The sequence below is a fragment of the Macrobrachium rosenbergii genome, chromosome 13 (genome assembly GCF_040412425.1).
Source record: "Macrobrachium rosenbergii isolate ZJJX-2024 chromosome 13, ASM4041242v1, whole genome shotgun sequence".
Taxonomy (NCBI): domain Eukaryota; kingdom Metazoa; phylum Arthropoda; class Malacostraca; order Decapoda; family Palaemonidae; genus Macrobrachium; species Macrobrachium rosenbergii.
In genome coordinates this window covers 12,202,558-12,214,744 of record NC_089753.1, presented here as the reverse complement: position 1 = coordinate 12,214,744, position 12,187 = coordinate 12,202,558, and the positions used below count along the sequence as shown (strand labels likewise).

Here is a 12,187-nt window from a genome sequence, read left to right as displayed (position 1 = left end):
CTGAAGATAGAACCAGAGGCCTTGGTTGTCATTCTGGAGGCATAGTATGACTCACAGGCTCTCTTCTCTACACATCAATACAGTTGGTCACATGACCATCTGTGGTATTCCTAATAGGTTTGCTCCAGAGACCATGACTTTCCACAGCATGAGCTGTCTAGAGAGGAAACAGGTAATACAAGCTCATCCAAGGAGATCCTAGCAAGTGTTCTGCAATATAGCAAGAAAAACAGCAAACAAAGCCACAAAAATTCATAGCATTGTGGTCATCGTGGCAACAGCATGAGAATTAAAAATAACATAATAGCAAAAAGAACAGTGGGCGGTAGCATATGCAAAATCTAGTGAACTGACAGTACAACTAGATCACAAAGATAGTAACAAACAAAAAACCTGAAAATGCAATATTTAGAATGGAAAAGATACAAAGCTAAAATATGTAGAGACTTCACATCAAGAACAAGCAAGCAAACAAGATGATTGAAGTAATGGAATGAAATGAATTAGTAAAAATACAAAGTTCTGCTGATAACTGAGTACAATCCTGGGAACAGAAAGCTGTGCAATGATTGCCTTTTGAGATTCACAAAGTAATGAGGAGTTAGTAGGTATCTTCAGGGCAGAACTGCTAAATAGGCAATAAAGGACTCCTCCTCTTTGGTTGATTTAATCAAGTCTAGACTGTCAAGCCAAGCACTGGGGCACTTTCAGCCATTCAGTGCTAAGACAATGAAAAGAGGGAGTTAGAGTGGTTGGACAGCAAGATAAATAGATCCTGAAAATTGAGGTGATGAAGTATAAGTTTCTAAGGGTGGAACTGGGAGAAAACCTCACAGTTGCACTAAGAAGTATCATTTAGAGAGGATGTGCAGCAAGAATGAAGAAAGGGAATGGGAATGGCGGTAAAGTAAAAGACTAAAATGCAGGTACAGGTTGTGGCCAATGGGATGCTGCAAACACCCTTTAGCAATGCCTACATTGCACAATGTGAGGTGCACTGATGGCATTACCCCCCAACGTGGTTCTTCCTCTGGAATCTACACTGGTGAGACATGGGGTTTCAGCTATGAAAATAAGGCACCTCTATAAATAATGGGGTTGTGATGAAACAAATGAATTAATAAGGTGCTTTAGTGGTTGTAATAAAGAAAAAAAAATAGGGATTTGATCTTAGCTATTTTTTGGGTATTATAGTTATCCATTTGATATTGAAAGAAAACACCAGAGAATGGCTGGAAGAAAAATTAAGATTTATGCAAGGCTGAATTGCTTGAAAAAGCACAGGTAGATGAGATAAACTGGAGGTCATTGATGAAGAGGAAAAGGAGAAAAGGAATAAAGGATAAATTGTGAAAAATATGATTGGAAGTAGGGGAACTGTCACAAGCATGGTATTTGACTGAAGAGCCGTTATGTCAGTTATTGTTAATTGCCTTACTGCAATACCAGTATTTACAGGTACTGATGCAATCCCCCCCCCACCAAACAAAACAATAAAAAGTCACCTTTTCTAGACCCAGTCCCATTCATAGAAATGAACATGTTATTGTAAGGTACCCATTTATGTCTTGAATTAAACTTTATTAAAAATAAATTGTATTTCCTATTCCATTTTGTATGTTTAAATGTTTTGAGTCATGATGTTGTATAAATTATGAACTTTCAGATATCTACTCATTTGATCCAGCTCTGTAAGTCTCAACTGACTCAGAGGTTCAAACTGTTGTCCAACAGTGAGATAGCTGTTGCATTTGCTGCTGGTGAGATGGAGGAAGCCCCTGAAGGTGACGAGTCTGCATCACAACCATAACGCCATCCCCAGGAACTTAGAGTTTGCTGAAGATGTTTGAGAAATGCAGCGTATTGTGACTGTAAAGCAGCATTATCATTCTTATCAACAGAGTACCCTCGAAAGCATCTTCAAACCCCTAACCCCCTTGCACCATTACTGTCCACTTTTTCGGTAACTTGACCATCCAGCTCAGAAAAATGCAGGTGAACCCTTTGGCACTCTTTGTTGACATGCCAGGTTCTTACAGCCAGGAATCCAATATCTGCTGCCTCTTGGAGACCAAGACCCTTTAGCCACCTCAATGCCTCCTCCACCTTGTTCATGACCTCGATGAGGTCCAGGACCTCAATGATACAGTTGTCTTGGAGGAGGGGGAGGAGAAGTTTTTAAGTCTGACCATCGTACACAGGTAAGAAGCAAGAGAGAAAAGTTTTTTTTGTGTATTTTTACTGTGTGTAGACATTATGATGTTATTTTACTTTTAAGAGACAAAATGGGAATAAAAGTATTAATCATGTTTTACAATAGTGTACTATTCATACAATACCTACCATATTTATGTGTTGGGGAAGAGGGAGAAAAAGTATATCACTTTTTTTTTTTTTTTTTTATTTTGTGTACACATTACCGTATTTTTAAAATACAAAATAGAAAAAAACAGCAAATTATGCCTAAGAAAACTACTGTAAAGTACGGTAGTGTATTGTACTGTATGTACAGTACCTACCAGATTGTGTGTTGTGTGTAAGGATATAGTGTATTAATATCTTGTTAAAAATATGAGAGAAAAGGGTAGTGGATAGTAACTTAGACATGGTCTAACATCCAGTTTTTAAAGTGTAGGTTGTTGTTCGCAACCAAATGTATGTGTACAGTTATGCTGCGTTGACAAGGTGGGGGTGAGGGTGTGAAGTTGCCATTTTACATCTGTTGAGTATTTTTTCACATTATCCAAAAATTTCTGTTATCAAGCAAGCCCCTGGATGTATTAATCCGATTATGAGAGAGATTACTTGTGTTTATATTTTGTCATCTTCGAGGTAAGATTTTCTTCTATATATGCTGTCATTAATTTTTTTATCTGTGTATGTGTCCTTACCCACACATACACAACATCATATAATGAGACACTATGCATGTACCTTGGCAATCCCCCTTCTCTCTCTCTCTCTCTCTCTCTCTCTCTCAGGCACAATATTTTTGTTGGCATTTATTTAATGCAGTACATTATTGTGCTTTATACAGTAATATAGTGCTACATACATTTTTAAGTGTGTGAGCTGGTATATATAATTATGTGTACCCCTCTCTCTTTCAAAAGAAAAAAAATTCTATAAAGAATCACCCCTCTGTCATTTTTTTCATAAGTTTAATCCAGAGTGAGTCACAGACTTAAGACTCAGCTGTGGAGGAAGCATCTGTTAAAACAAAAGCCAGTACATTACTGGTAATTTGAGTGAGCAATGGACAACCAGAAAATTGACAGAATTCCAAAGATGGCCCACCATACCATTGTTAAAAAAATTGAGAGAGAGAGAGAGAGAGAATGAATGCACAGTAAGTAGGTAGTTTAACGTAATATGATGCCTTCATGTATGTGTATGCCTTCATGTACATATACACATACCCACATACACAGACTGAAAAGCATGTCTAACTCTAAATTGCTGGAATTAGTACTGCATTAAATAAATATCAATAAAAATACTGCACAGGTGGGTGGGAGGCAAGCACTGTACATGCATAGTGTTTTGTAGTTTTTGTTATAAAAGAAACATATAGATGTTTTATGGTTATATTTCTTATATGTTGTGGGAGTTTTATGTATTTTATATATCTTTTAAGCACAAGTAGGTAGATCTACTGCAGTCAGTTTTATTTTGGTTAGGATATACTGTAGAGTACTGTATTGTATTGTACAGTCACTCAAAAATGTTTTGCAATATGTTCCAGAAGTTTTCGTTCACCTAATAGTAATTTGTTCTTTTGATATTTACAAGGAAATGTAATTTTCTTATGCAACTTTGGTTATTAATCATACGGTTAACAATATAAAAAAGAATGGCAAGTGAAAAATTCATATTATGAAAAATGACGAAACATTTTGAAAAATTTCACTTCAGATGATTAGGCAAAAGAGTCAAAATAGAAACTATATTTCGAATCCAGATAAAAGCTTATTGACTAATAAAATAATATTGAATAACCATCAATGAAATTATATATAAATAAAGAAAGAAAGAATTCGGCCATTATCGTTGTCAAAAAGAAAAAAAGAAAAAATCTCATAACGTCGTATGTTATCGTGTGACTCCACATTCAGGCAGGAAAAGTTCAAACTGTCTCATCACGTGCACCGATAACATGGGCAACAGACTAAGCCGCACCACAATCATTAGCTTGCATAAGACTAATGTTTCTATTGTAGATACTGCTCGGCAGCTTAGCGTAAATAAAACAACCATGTATAGAGGGATACAACAACAGAGAGAACGAGGAAATATGATAAATTCATTGTAAAAACTGGAGGGCAACCCCATTGTTGCACTACGTTAAAGATCATCATCGGATGATTACTTAAGGAACTCCGCCTAACTCCTCCCTGAAAACCGATGTTGCTATAAAGAGAGAACATTACGCTCTCCCTTCAAGTTGCTGCTCAAACCATCCGTAACAGGCTACATGAGACCAAGATATTATTTCATCATACTCCTGTCAAGAAACACTTCGTATCAGCGAAACACAAAGAATAGAGGCTAGGGTTTGCGTTATAATATAATCCAGTGGCCGATGATTTCTGTACGAGTCATCTTTTGCGATGAGGAGACATTCTCCACTGATGAGCATGGTAGTCTTCTTCACTGCAGGCATTTAGCATTAACTAAATTAATGTTGAACTTCTAGCTAATTTTAATTCTTTAGAAACTTAGATAATAAGAAAAACAAAAATAGGCATTATATATTCAGTTAACTTCATAAGAGGCATCAAAATGATAGGCCTAAGTAGCAATGAAAGAAAAAGATATTACAATGAGCATTTATATTATATATATATATATATATATATATATATATATATATATATATATATATATATATATATATATATATATATATATATATATATATATATATATATATATATATATATATATATATATATATATATATATATATATATATGTGTGTGTGTGTGTGTGTGTGTGTATGTAAGTATGTATGTAGGTGTGTGTGCGATTATATTCTATGTATTACAAAAATAGACGTGAAGTCTGTTAGTCTAGTTCAGTATATTTTATATTAAGTTTCACTAGTTCACAATATACATAGGATTAGTCATTCAAAAATTTAATTAATAATAATGTGAAGCAAATCTTTACAAAAGTTGTATTTGTTGATGTTAATAAGACTAATAGTTCAACTTGTAACAGTCATAGGCCTATGTCTACAAAGTTCACACATATGAAGGAGATAAAACAACGATAGTGATGGCAGTTGGAGATGAAAATATTAAAACATAAGAACAGCGATGACCTCTGAAGTATTACAGTAACATCCTTTAATTAAGTAAAATATGACAACAGTAAGCAGTATCAGAAAAAGCCCTGTTTAAGGGAAACTGCAGGTAATTTCTCGGACCCACCACAAGTGTTCAGTTGTTTCATGCGCTTACATCTGAGTTGCCAAATAGCGCCAGATGTCGCTATTATAAATTGTTGTCCGAAAAGTTTTGAAGTATGTTGCAAAACTTTTTTGAGTGATTGTACATATTTTTAAAAGCCATTCGTTTTGCAGATATATCTCTGATGATAAGTACATAGCTTAAATTGAATAATGACTACACAATACATAATGGTTAGGATAAAGTATTACTATAAATACTTTATATGAAATTGCTGTACACTATAAGCTATGCAACCGGGCCCCAGGTGTCATGTGGGCTATGCGTAAATCTTGGTTCCTTAACTGATTTTGCTACTTATCTGGAGGGCAGCTTCAAGTGTCTTATTAAGTTGACATGCTACATGAATATTATTATTATTATTATTATTAATTAGGGTAGTGAGATCACTTAATCTCATTTCTGAGCTTCAGACCTGTGTCAGCCGGTGAAATGTCCCTTGAGCACACATTTCTAGGTATAAATATTGCTAAATATACCAGAGAAAGAAAGCCAACAGGAATACTGAGGTTACTACCCTCAGAGCGATCACCTATTATGTAACAGGTGTCGGTATAGAGTAGGGTGAGTGAATTTGTCCACTACCACAGGACCTAACTCTGTAGAATGTCCCGATGTCATAACCCCCGGTACGAGAAGAGCCGTTCCAGCGGCAACTCACCCGGCCTGTACCTGACGACCCGAGCGCCACCTACCCTCATTCCTTTTTAGCACGCGTTTCTGTTAACACGCTTTTGCTTGTGCTCTGTGTTTTTCTCGGTTAATTTGGAATATCATGTCTTCTGTCACTGAAATCACCGCCACTAAGTTAAGTACTCCTCTCCTAGCGGGGTTTTAGTTGTATCGAGGCTGTATTTGGCCCTTAATTTAATAATTATTGGGTCAAATACCGGGCGTTCCTCTGCGTTCGCCCGGCCCCGCCATGATGACTTAGCGTTACGCCTCTACAGACCAGTTCAGTAGAGGTTTCGCTGGGTCTTTTACATTAATGTTTTTTCTTACAATTGACGTTACCCCTTCAGGAAGTTCATTTTGGGGAATATTATCTACATTGAGCAGGCCAGCGTGCTGGTATTAATACTGGTGTTAGTATCAATTCTTTAGGGAGCGCCCTCCCACGGTTTTATGCTTTTAACCCCTTCATAAAGAATTTTTTGGCTTTCGCTCGAAGAGATTTTGTTCCCCAGGCTGGTGCTGTCTTACAGTCGGTTTTTCTGAATTGTGATACAATGGATGACATGGATATTTATGGATTAATATTACCTTAGCTTGGCGTCAGGAGCGGCCATTTTGGTTGCCCACTTCCTGTTCGCTTCGCTCGGGTAGAACATACCCCTAGCACAAGCGTTTATTATTTTATAATTTTGACTTGTTTATGTATTGATGTATTGTTGTTGGTTAAATTTTAGCAGTATATTTTTGTGTTTTGTGGTACTAGCCTGACCCTCTCGTCTTAATCGGTGGGTTAGGCTACGTAGGTTAGCTTCGCTCATTAACTCTGCTCCCTTCTCTCCCGACTTTGTCGCTTGAGTCGTGGAAGGAGGTGTGGGCCGGTGAAGGGAGCGCCATGTTCGTTGTTCCATCCGCTGTTCCGTATGTTTTGGGGTATGCTTGGATTCTCTGTTAATCCTACTCCCCCTCTAATGAAGGGAGAAAAGTGATTCGCAATGCATAGCCCTGTGCCCTACATGTCGGTCCTCGGTTGGCCTTCTGAACAAAAATTATCTCCCCTTCACAGTTCCCCCCTACCTCCCCTTCCTCCACTCTCTCCCTTTTTTCCCTTTATAGGCTTCGTCTTCAGGGAAAAGATGGGAGTTTGGTTGCAGTAATCCACTGTGCTTAGCCTAACCTCTTTTCGTAACTTCTGGCAAGTGTCTTCTTCCCCCTGTGGGGGGGGAGGCTCGGTACATTTCAACACCCAGTAAGGGGGTTGAGGCCAGTGTCTGGTGGTTTCCCCCACTCAGTCGACCTTAGTATTGTGACACAGCCATGTCGTTACTCCCCCACCTTTCCCCTGTATAGCAGGTGATGTGTTATCCCTCCCCGTGTGTGGAGCGTCGTCCTCTCGGGGCCGTCACTCTCTAGGGGGGGGGACCTAGACAGGTCTCCAATCAGAGGTTATCCACCCTCCTGGTATCTGTTTTAACGTCACACACCTTGCTAGTGTTTCGTTTGTTCGCTTCCTCATTGGTTCGCGGAACTCCGGACACTTTCAAGGCCTACACAACCCTAGCTGACTCCGTCGGTACCCGCGTTGCCGCTAGCCTTTTCCACTCCGTTGGTCTTTGGTTTTAGTAGGTTGGCTTTACTCACTTTGTTCTCCCATGGACATACGAGAACTGCTCTAATAGTGAACCACTCTGCCCCTACATAGTAACCAGTGGCGGGGTTTCCGGGGTCTCAGTACTGGAATGACATGTCCAGCATTTAAAAAACTGCTATTCCATTTATTTAACCAGCGAATTTTCTGCCGGTCTCCGGCACCTATGGCAATTTATATTTAATTCTAAGTGTGCATGACTTTAGGTTAAGGTATATATATCATTCACGTCGGATTATATCCGGCGTCACTTAACTTACTCTGTCATGTTGCATGATTTTAGGTTAAGGTATATATTATTTCCGTCGGTTTAACTCCGGCGTTCCTTAACTTATTTGCCATGAATAATATATTTGTTTTGCTTCACCGGACTACTCCGGTAGGACTAATCTGCTAATTGCATGACCTGTTATCTGCTCAAGCATAAGGCCCCTATCTCCGCCGGATTTACTCCGGCGTGCCTTCAGTTAAGCATACTCATATACAGTTTATCCATACAGATGGTACGCTGCCAGGAGTCCGGGTGCACCGCAGTGCTGCACCAGCCCTGCGGCCATGTTGTCTGCCGCTCCCACTCCGGCTGCGCAGTCAGGGTGGGAGACTTGATCGTTTGGCACCCGGATGGATGTGAAGTGTGCTACGCTTTGTTTGAGCAGTTCCAGGACGAGTCGGTAAGCCTAAAGTTACGGCCTTTAGTTTACCTGGTTCCTTGACTTATTTGATAGTTTATAAGGTTTTTGTTATATCCCTTATATATATTTTAAGTCCTTGGTGTGCAGTTACTTAGTCCTTGTTATTTTCAGGCCAATCAAGCTTCTCGCAACGCTTCCTTGGCCACCCTTAGGAGTTGGGTGGCTGGCTTTGGGAGGAACGTCCCGTCGGGGAGGCCATATGTTCTGTCGGAGGCCATCTGTACCCTCCTCTTCCCCGGCGCCTGGTTCGCTGCGACTGTCCCAGCAGAAGTGGCAGCCCCTTTGATCGAACATATCCGGGAAGCGACGCAGCCCTCCCAGGGTGTCATAGCAGCGGAAGTGTCAGCAGAAGTGGCGGCCATTAACTTGGACCTGGAGCCCATGAATGTGGAACCGGACCAGGAGGTAGGTAGGGAGGTAAGTGAGGCAGGGGGAGCGGACTCCCTTTTTAATTCCCCTTCATCCTCTGTATCTTCTTCCCAGGGTTTCCAGAAGTCCTCCTACCTTGGGGATAGGTCGACATCGACCATCCCCAAGGTAAAAAAAGTCACTGAAAGGTAAGGGATATAAGTCCTCTTCCTCCCGCAAGGCAACTCCCTTTCCCCCGGGGAAGTCACGGGCTTCTAGCCCGGCGGCTTCCGTTGCTAGTGACACTCCCTCTGTAAAGGGGTCGAGAGCAAGGGCAGCCAAAGCCAGCCCCCCTCGTCAACCTGCTTCCAATTTCCAAGAATTGGCAAGCGTGCTGCTTGATACAATCAACAAGCAGATGGACGAGAGGTGGAAGACAGTATTGGAAAAGCTGCAGAGCCAGGAGACCAAGATCTCCGGGCTCGTGAGCTCCGGTAGGTCAGGTCCGTCCTTCACCATTCCGGACGCCTCCGCCCTTCCTCCTTTCGATAAGGGGAACCCTTGGCGCTTGGCTCTTCATGCTCCCCAGCACGAGGATACTTTAACCATTGAGGGCCTAGGGACGCGCAGACTTCAGGAGTTGGAGTTCTTCCCTCCAGGTCTGCTTCCCCCCTACCCAGGCTTCGCTAGATTGACAGAGGAAGCTTGGGTGAGAACAGATAAGGTCCCTAAGGAGACAGTCATCTTTCCTAGGGATCAGGCTCAATCGGCTCTGCTTCACACCCTTGCGGAGTGGGAAGCAGAAAACACAAAGTTGACCCCCTTCAAAGGAAATTTTACAATGTTTTCTTTGGGGGATAGGATCGCAACTCCTTGCATGTCGAAAGTGGCTCAGGCAACTGTTCAGGCATGCATGGAGGGCAAGTCGATGCCGCAGCTCCAGGAGACCGATCCCACCTCTTTGGTCCTCCCCGGTGACTCCGAATTCTGGAACGAAGTTCCGTCCACCTTTACGGTGGGCAAGCTGGACACAGACTGTGCGTCCACTCTTTTCAGTGAGCAGCTTCCCAAAATTCCGGAGGCCCTCCTGAAGCCGGAGTTCGACGCTAGGTGTCGGCTGAGCCGTGCAATGAACTCCTTGTGCATGGCAGAGGCAACATCTGTGCTGTATTCAGATGAACCCTTTTTCCAGGTCTTAACTAAATCTCTGCTGGTGGGATTCCAAGCAGACCTGTTTGACTTTACAGTGGCAAGGACGAACTGTCGCAAACATATTTTTGCGGACGCCACTATTAGGCACGAGCCTAATAAACTGATGAAAAGCTCGATTTGGGGGGCTAATTTATTCCCCGAGGATGAGGTGAACAATGTCCTGGCGGAAGCAACCAGGGCCAACCAGAGCCTCCGTTCCCGGTGGGGTATTCCCGCCAAACGTAAAATCTCCGAGTCCTCCGGTTCCCATGGCAGGTCAGGGAAAAGGTATAAGAAGTTTAGGAGGCCACAAACCCCAACCGTAGTTCAGGCTGTACCAGTCTCACCGGTCGGTCAGCCTTCCACCTCAAAGGCCCAACCCCAACAGTTTGTGCTGGTGCAGCCGGCACAGCATTCCCTTGCCTCCCCCACCTTTGTGACGTCTCCGGCGTACAATCCATCCTATGAAAGCCATGGTTCTTTTCATGGCTTCAATAAAAGTGCAAGGGGAAGCAGAGCAAGGGCTGCCTTCAGAGGCAAGGCTGCATTGCGGTCCCTCTCCCGGGGAAGAGGCGGCTGGGGCAGAGGAAGTAAACCTTCCCCTTCCCAATGAGAAGATTCAGGTAGGCGGGAGGCTTTACCTGTTTCGGAATCAGTGGACCTTCAGCCCGTTGGCCCACAGTATAGTCTCCAAGGGACTGGGTTGGAGTTGGGTCAAGGACCCACCACCTCGGTCAGGTTCCATCAACCCCCTTCACAAGCCCCATGGACTTCGCAAAGGAACTACTCCAAAACGGGCCATAAAGAAAGTGAGGCACCTGAAATTCCAAGGCAGACTGTTCAGCGTCCCCAAAAAAGGCTCCACTCAACAAAGAGTAATCTTGGATCTGTCTCGTCTCAACCTTTACACACAATGTGACAAATTTCGCATGCTTACAATCTCTCAGGTACGGACTCTACTTCCTCGTGGAGCCGTCACCACGTCTATAGATCTTTCAGACGTATACTATCACGTCCCGATTGCGAGAAACTTCTCTCCTTACCTAGGATTCAGGCTGGGAAGGCAAGCTTATGCATTCAGAGTCATGCCATTCGGGCTCAACATAGCATCCCGAATATTCACCAAGCTGGCAGAGACAGTAGTACAGCAGTTATGGTCCCGGGGGATCATGCTAGCCGCATACCTAGACGACTGGATAATCTGGGCATCCACCGTCGGGGAATGCCGGAGAGCTACAGCCATAGTGATCGAGTTTCTGGAGTCCCTAGGCTTTCAGATAAACAGGGAGAAATCCCGTCTAACTCCGGAGGCTCGGTTTCAGTGGCTAGGTATCCAGTGGGACCTAGACTCACACAGACTTTCTCTTCCGCCAGCCAAAAGGAGAGAGATAGCCAAGGCTACCAGGCAGTTCCTCAAGTGCAGGAAAGCTTCTCGCAGGACTCAGGAGAGGATCCTGGGTTCTCTTCAGTTCGCATCTGTCACAGATCTGCTGCTGAAGGCAAAACTGAAAGACATAAACAGAGTGTGGCGGAGACGAGCCAATATCAAACTCAGGGACAAGGTGTCTCTGGTCCCTCCAGTTTTGAGAAAAAGACTCCGGCCGTGGTCAACAGTCAAGGGTCTGTCAAAATCGGTGCCCCTTCAATTTCCTCCTCCATCACTAGTAATTCACACAGATGCTTCATTAAGCGGCTGGGGAGGATATTTTCAAGACAAAAAAGTACAAGGAACATGGTCCACAATGTTCCACCAGTTCCATATCAACATCCTGGAAGCAATGGCAGTGTTTCTGACTCTGAAAAGGCTTCGCCCTCCCAAACAGATCCATATCAGGCTGGTTTTGGACAGTGCAGTGGTGGTACACTGTATAAACAGGGGAGGCTCCAAGTCGAGTCGTATCAATCAACTGTTGATAGCCATCTTCTCTCTGGCGGAAAAGGACAAGTGGCACCTATCAGCCACTCATCTTGCAGGGGTCCGGAATGTCATTGCGGACTCTCTGTCCAGGTCAACTCCGCTGGAGTCGGAGTGGTCTCTGGACAGAGCCTCGTTCGATTGGATTTGCCTTCAGGTTCCAGGTCTCCAGGTAGACTTGTTTGCCACGGAGAACAACCACAAACTTCCTTGTTATGTGGCCCCCAACCTGGACCCTCAAGCTCAT

At 42.9% G+C, this 12,187-nt stretch overlaps 1 protein-coding gene and 1 long non-coding RNA gene across 3 annotated transcripts in view; one reads left to right on the top strand and one right to left on the bottom strand.

Annotated features, from left to right (window-relative positions):
- The window catches only part of LOC136844912 (uncharacterized), a 511,857-nt gene extending 507,123 nt beyond the window's left edge, over positions 1 to 4,734 (top strand). Inside the window, exon 4 of the long non-coding RNA XR_010855007.1 lies at positions 1,667 to 4,734. This is a non-coding gene — a long non-coding RNA (uncharacterized lncRNA). The remainder of the gene's footprint in view (positions 1 to 1,666) is intronic.
- LOC136844907 (tyrosine-protein phosphatase 10D-like) overlaps positions 1 to 12,187 on the bottom strand; it is a 273,677-nt gene that overhangs the window by 14,085 nt on the left and 247,405 nt on the right. The gene's annotated exons all lie outside the window — the stretch shown is intronic.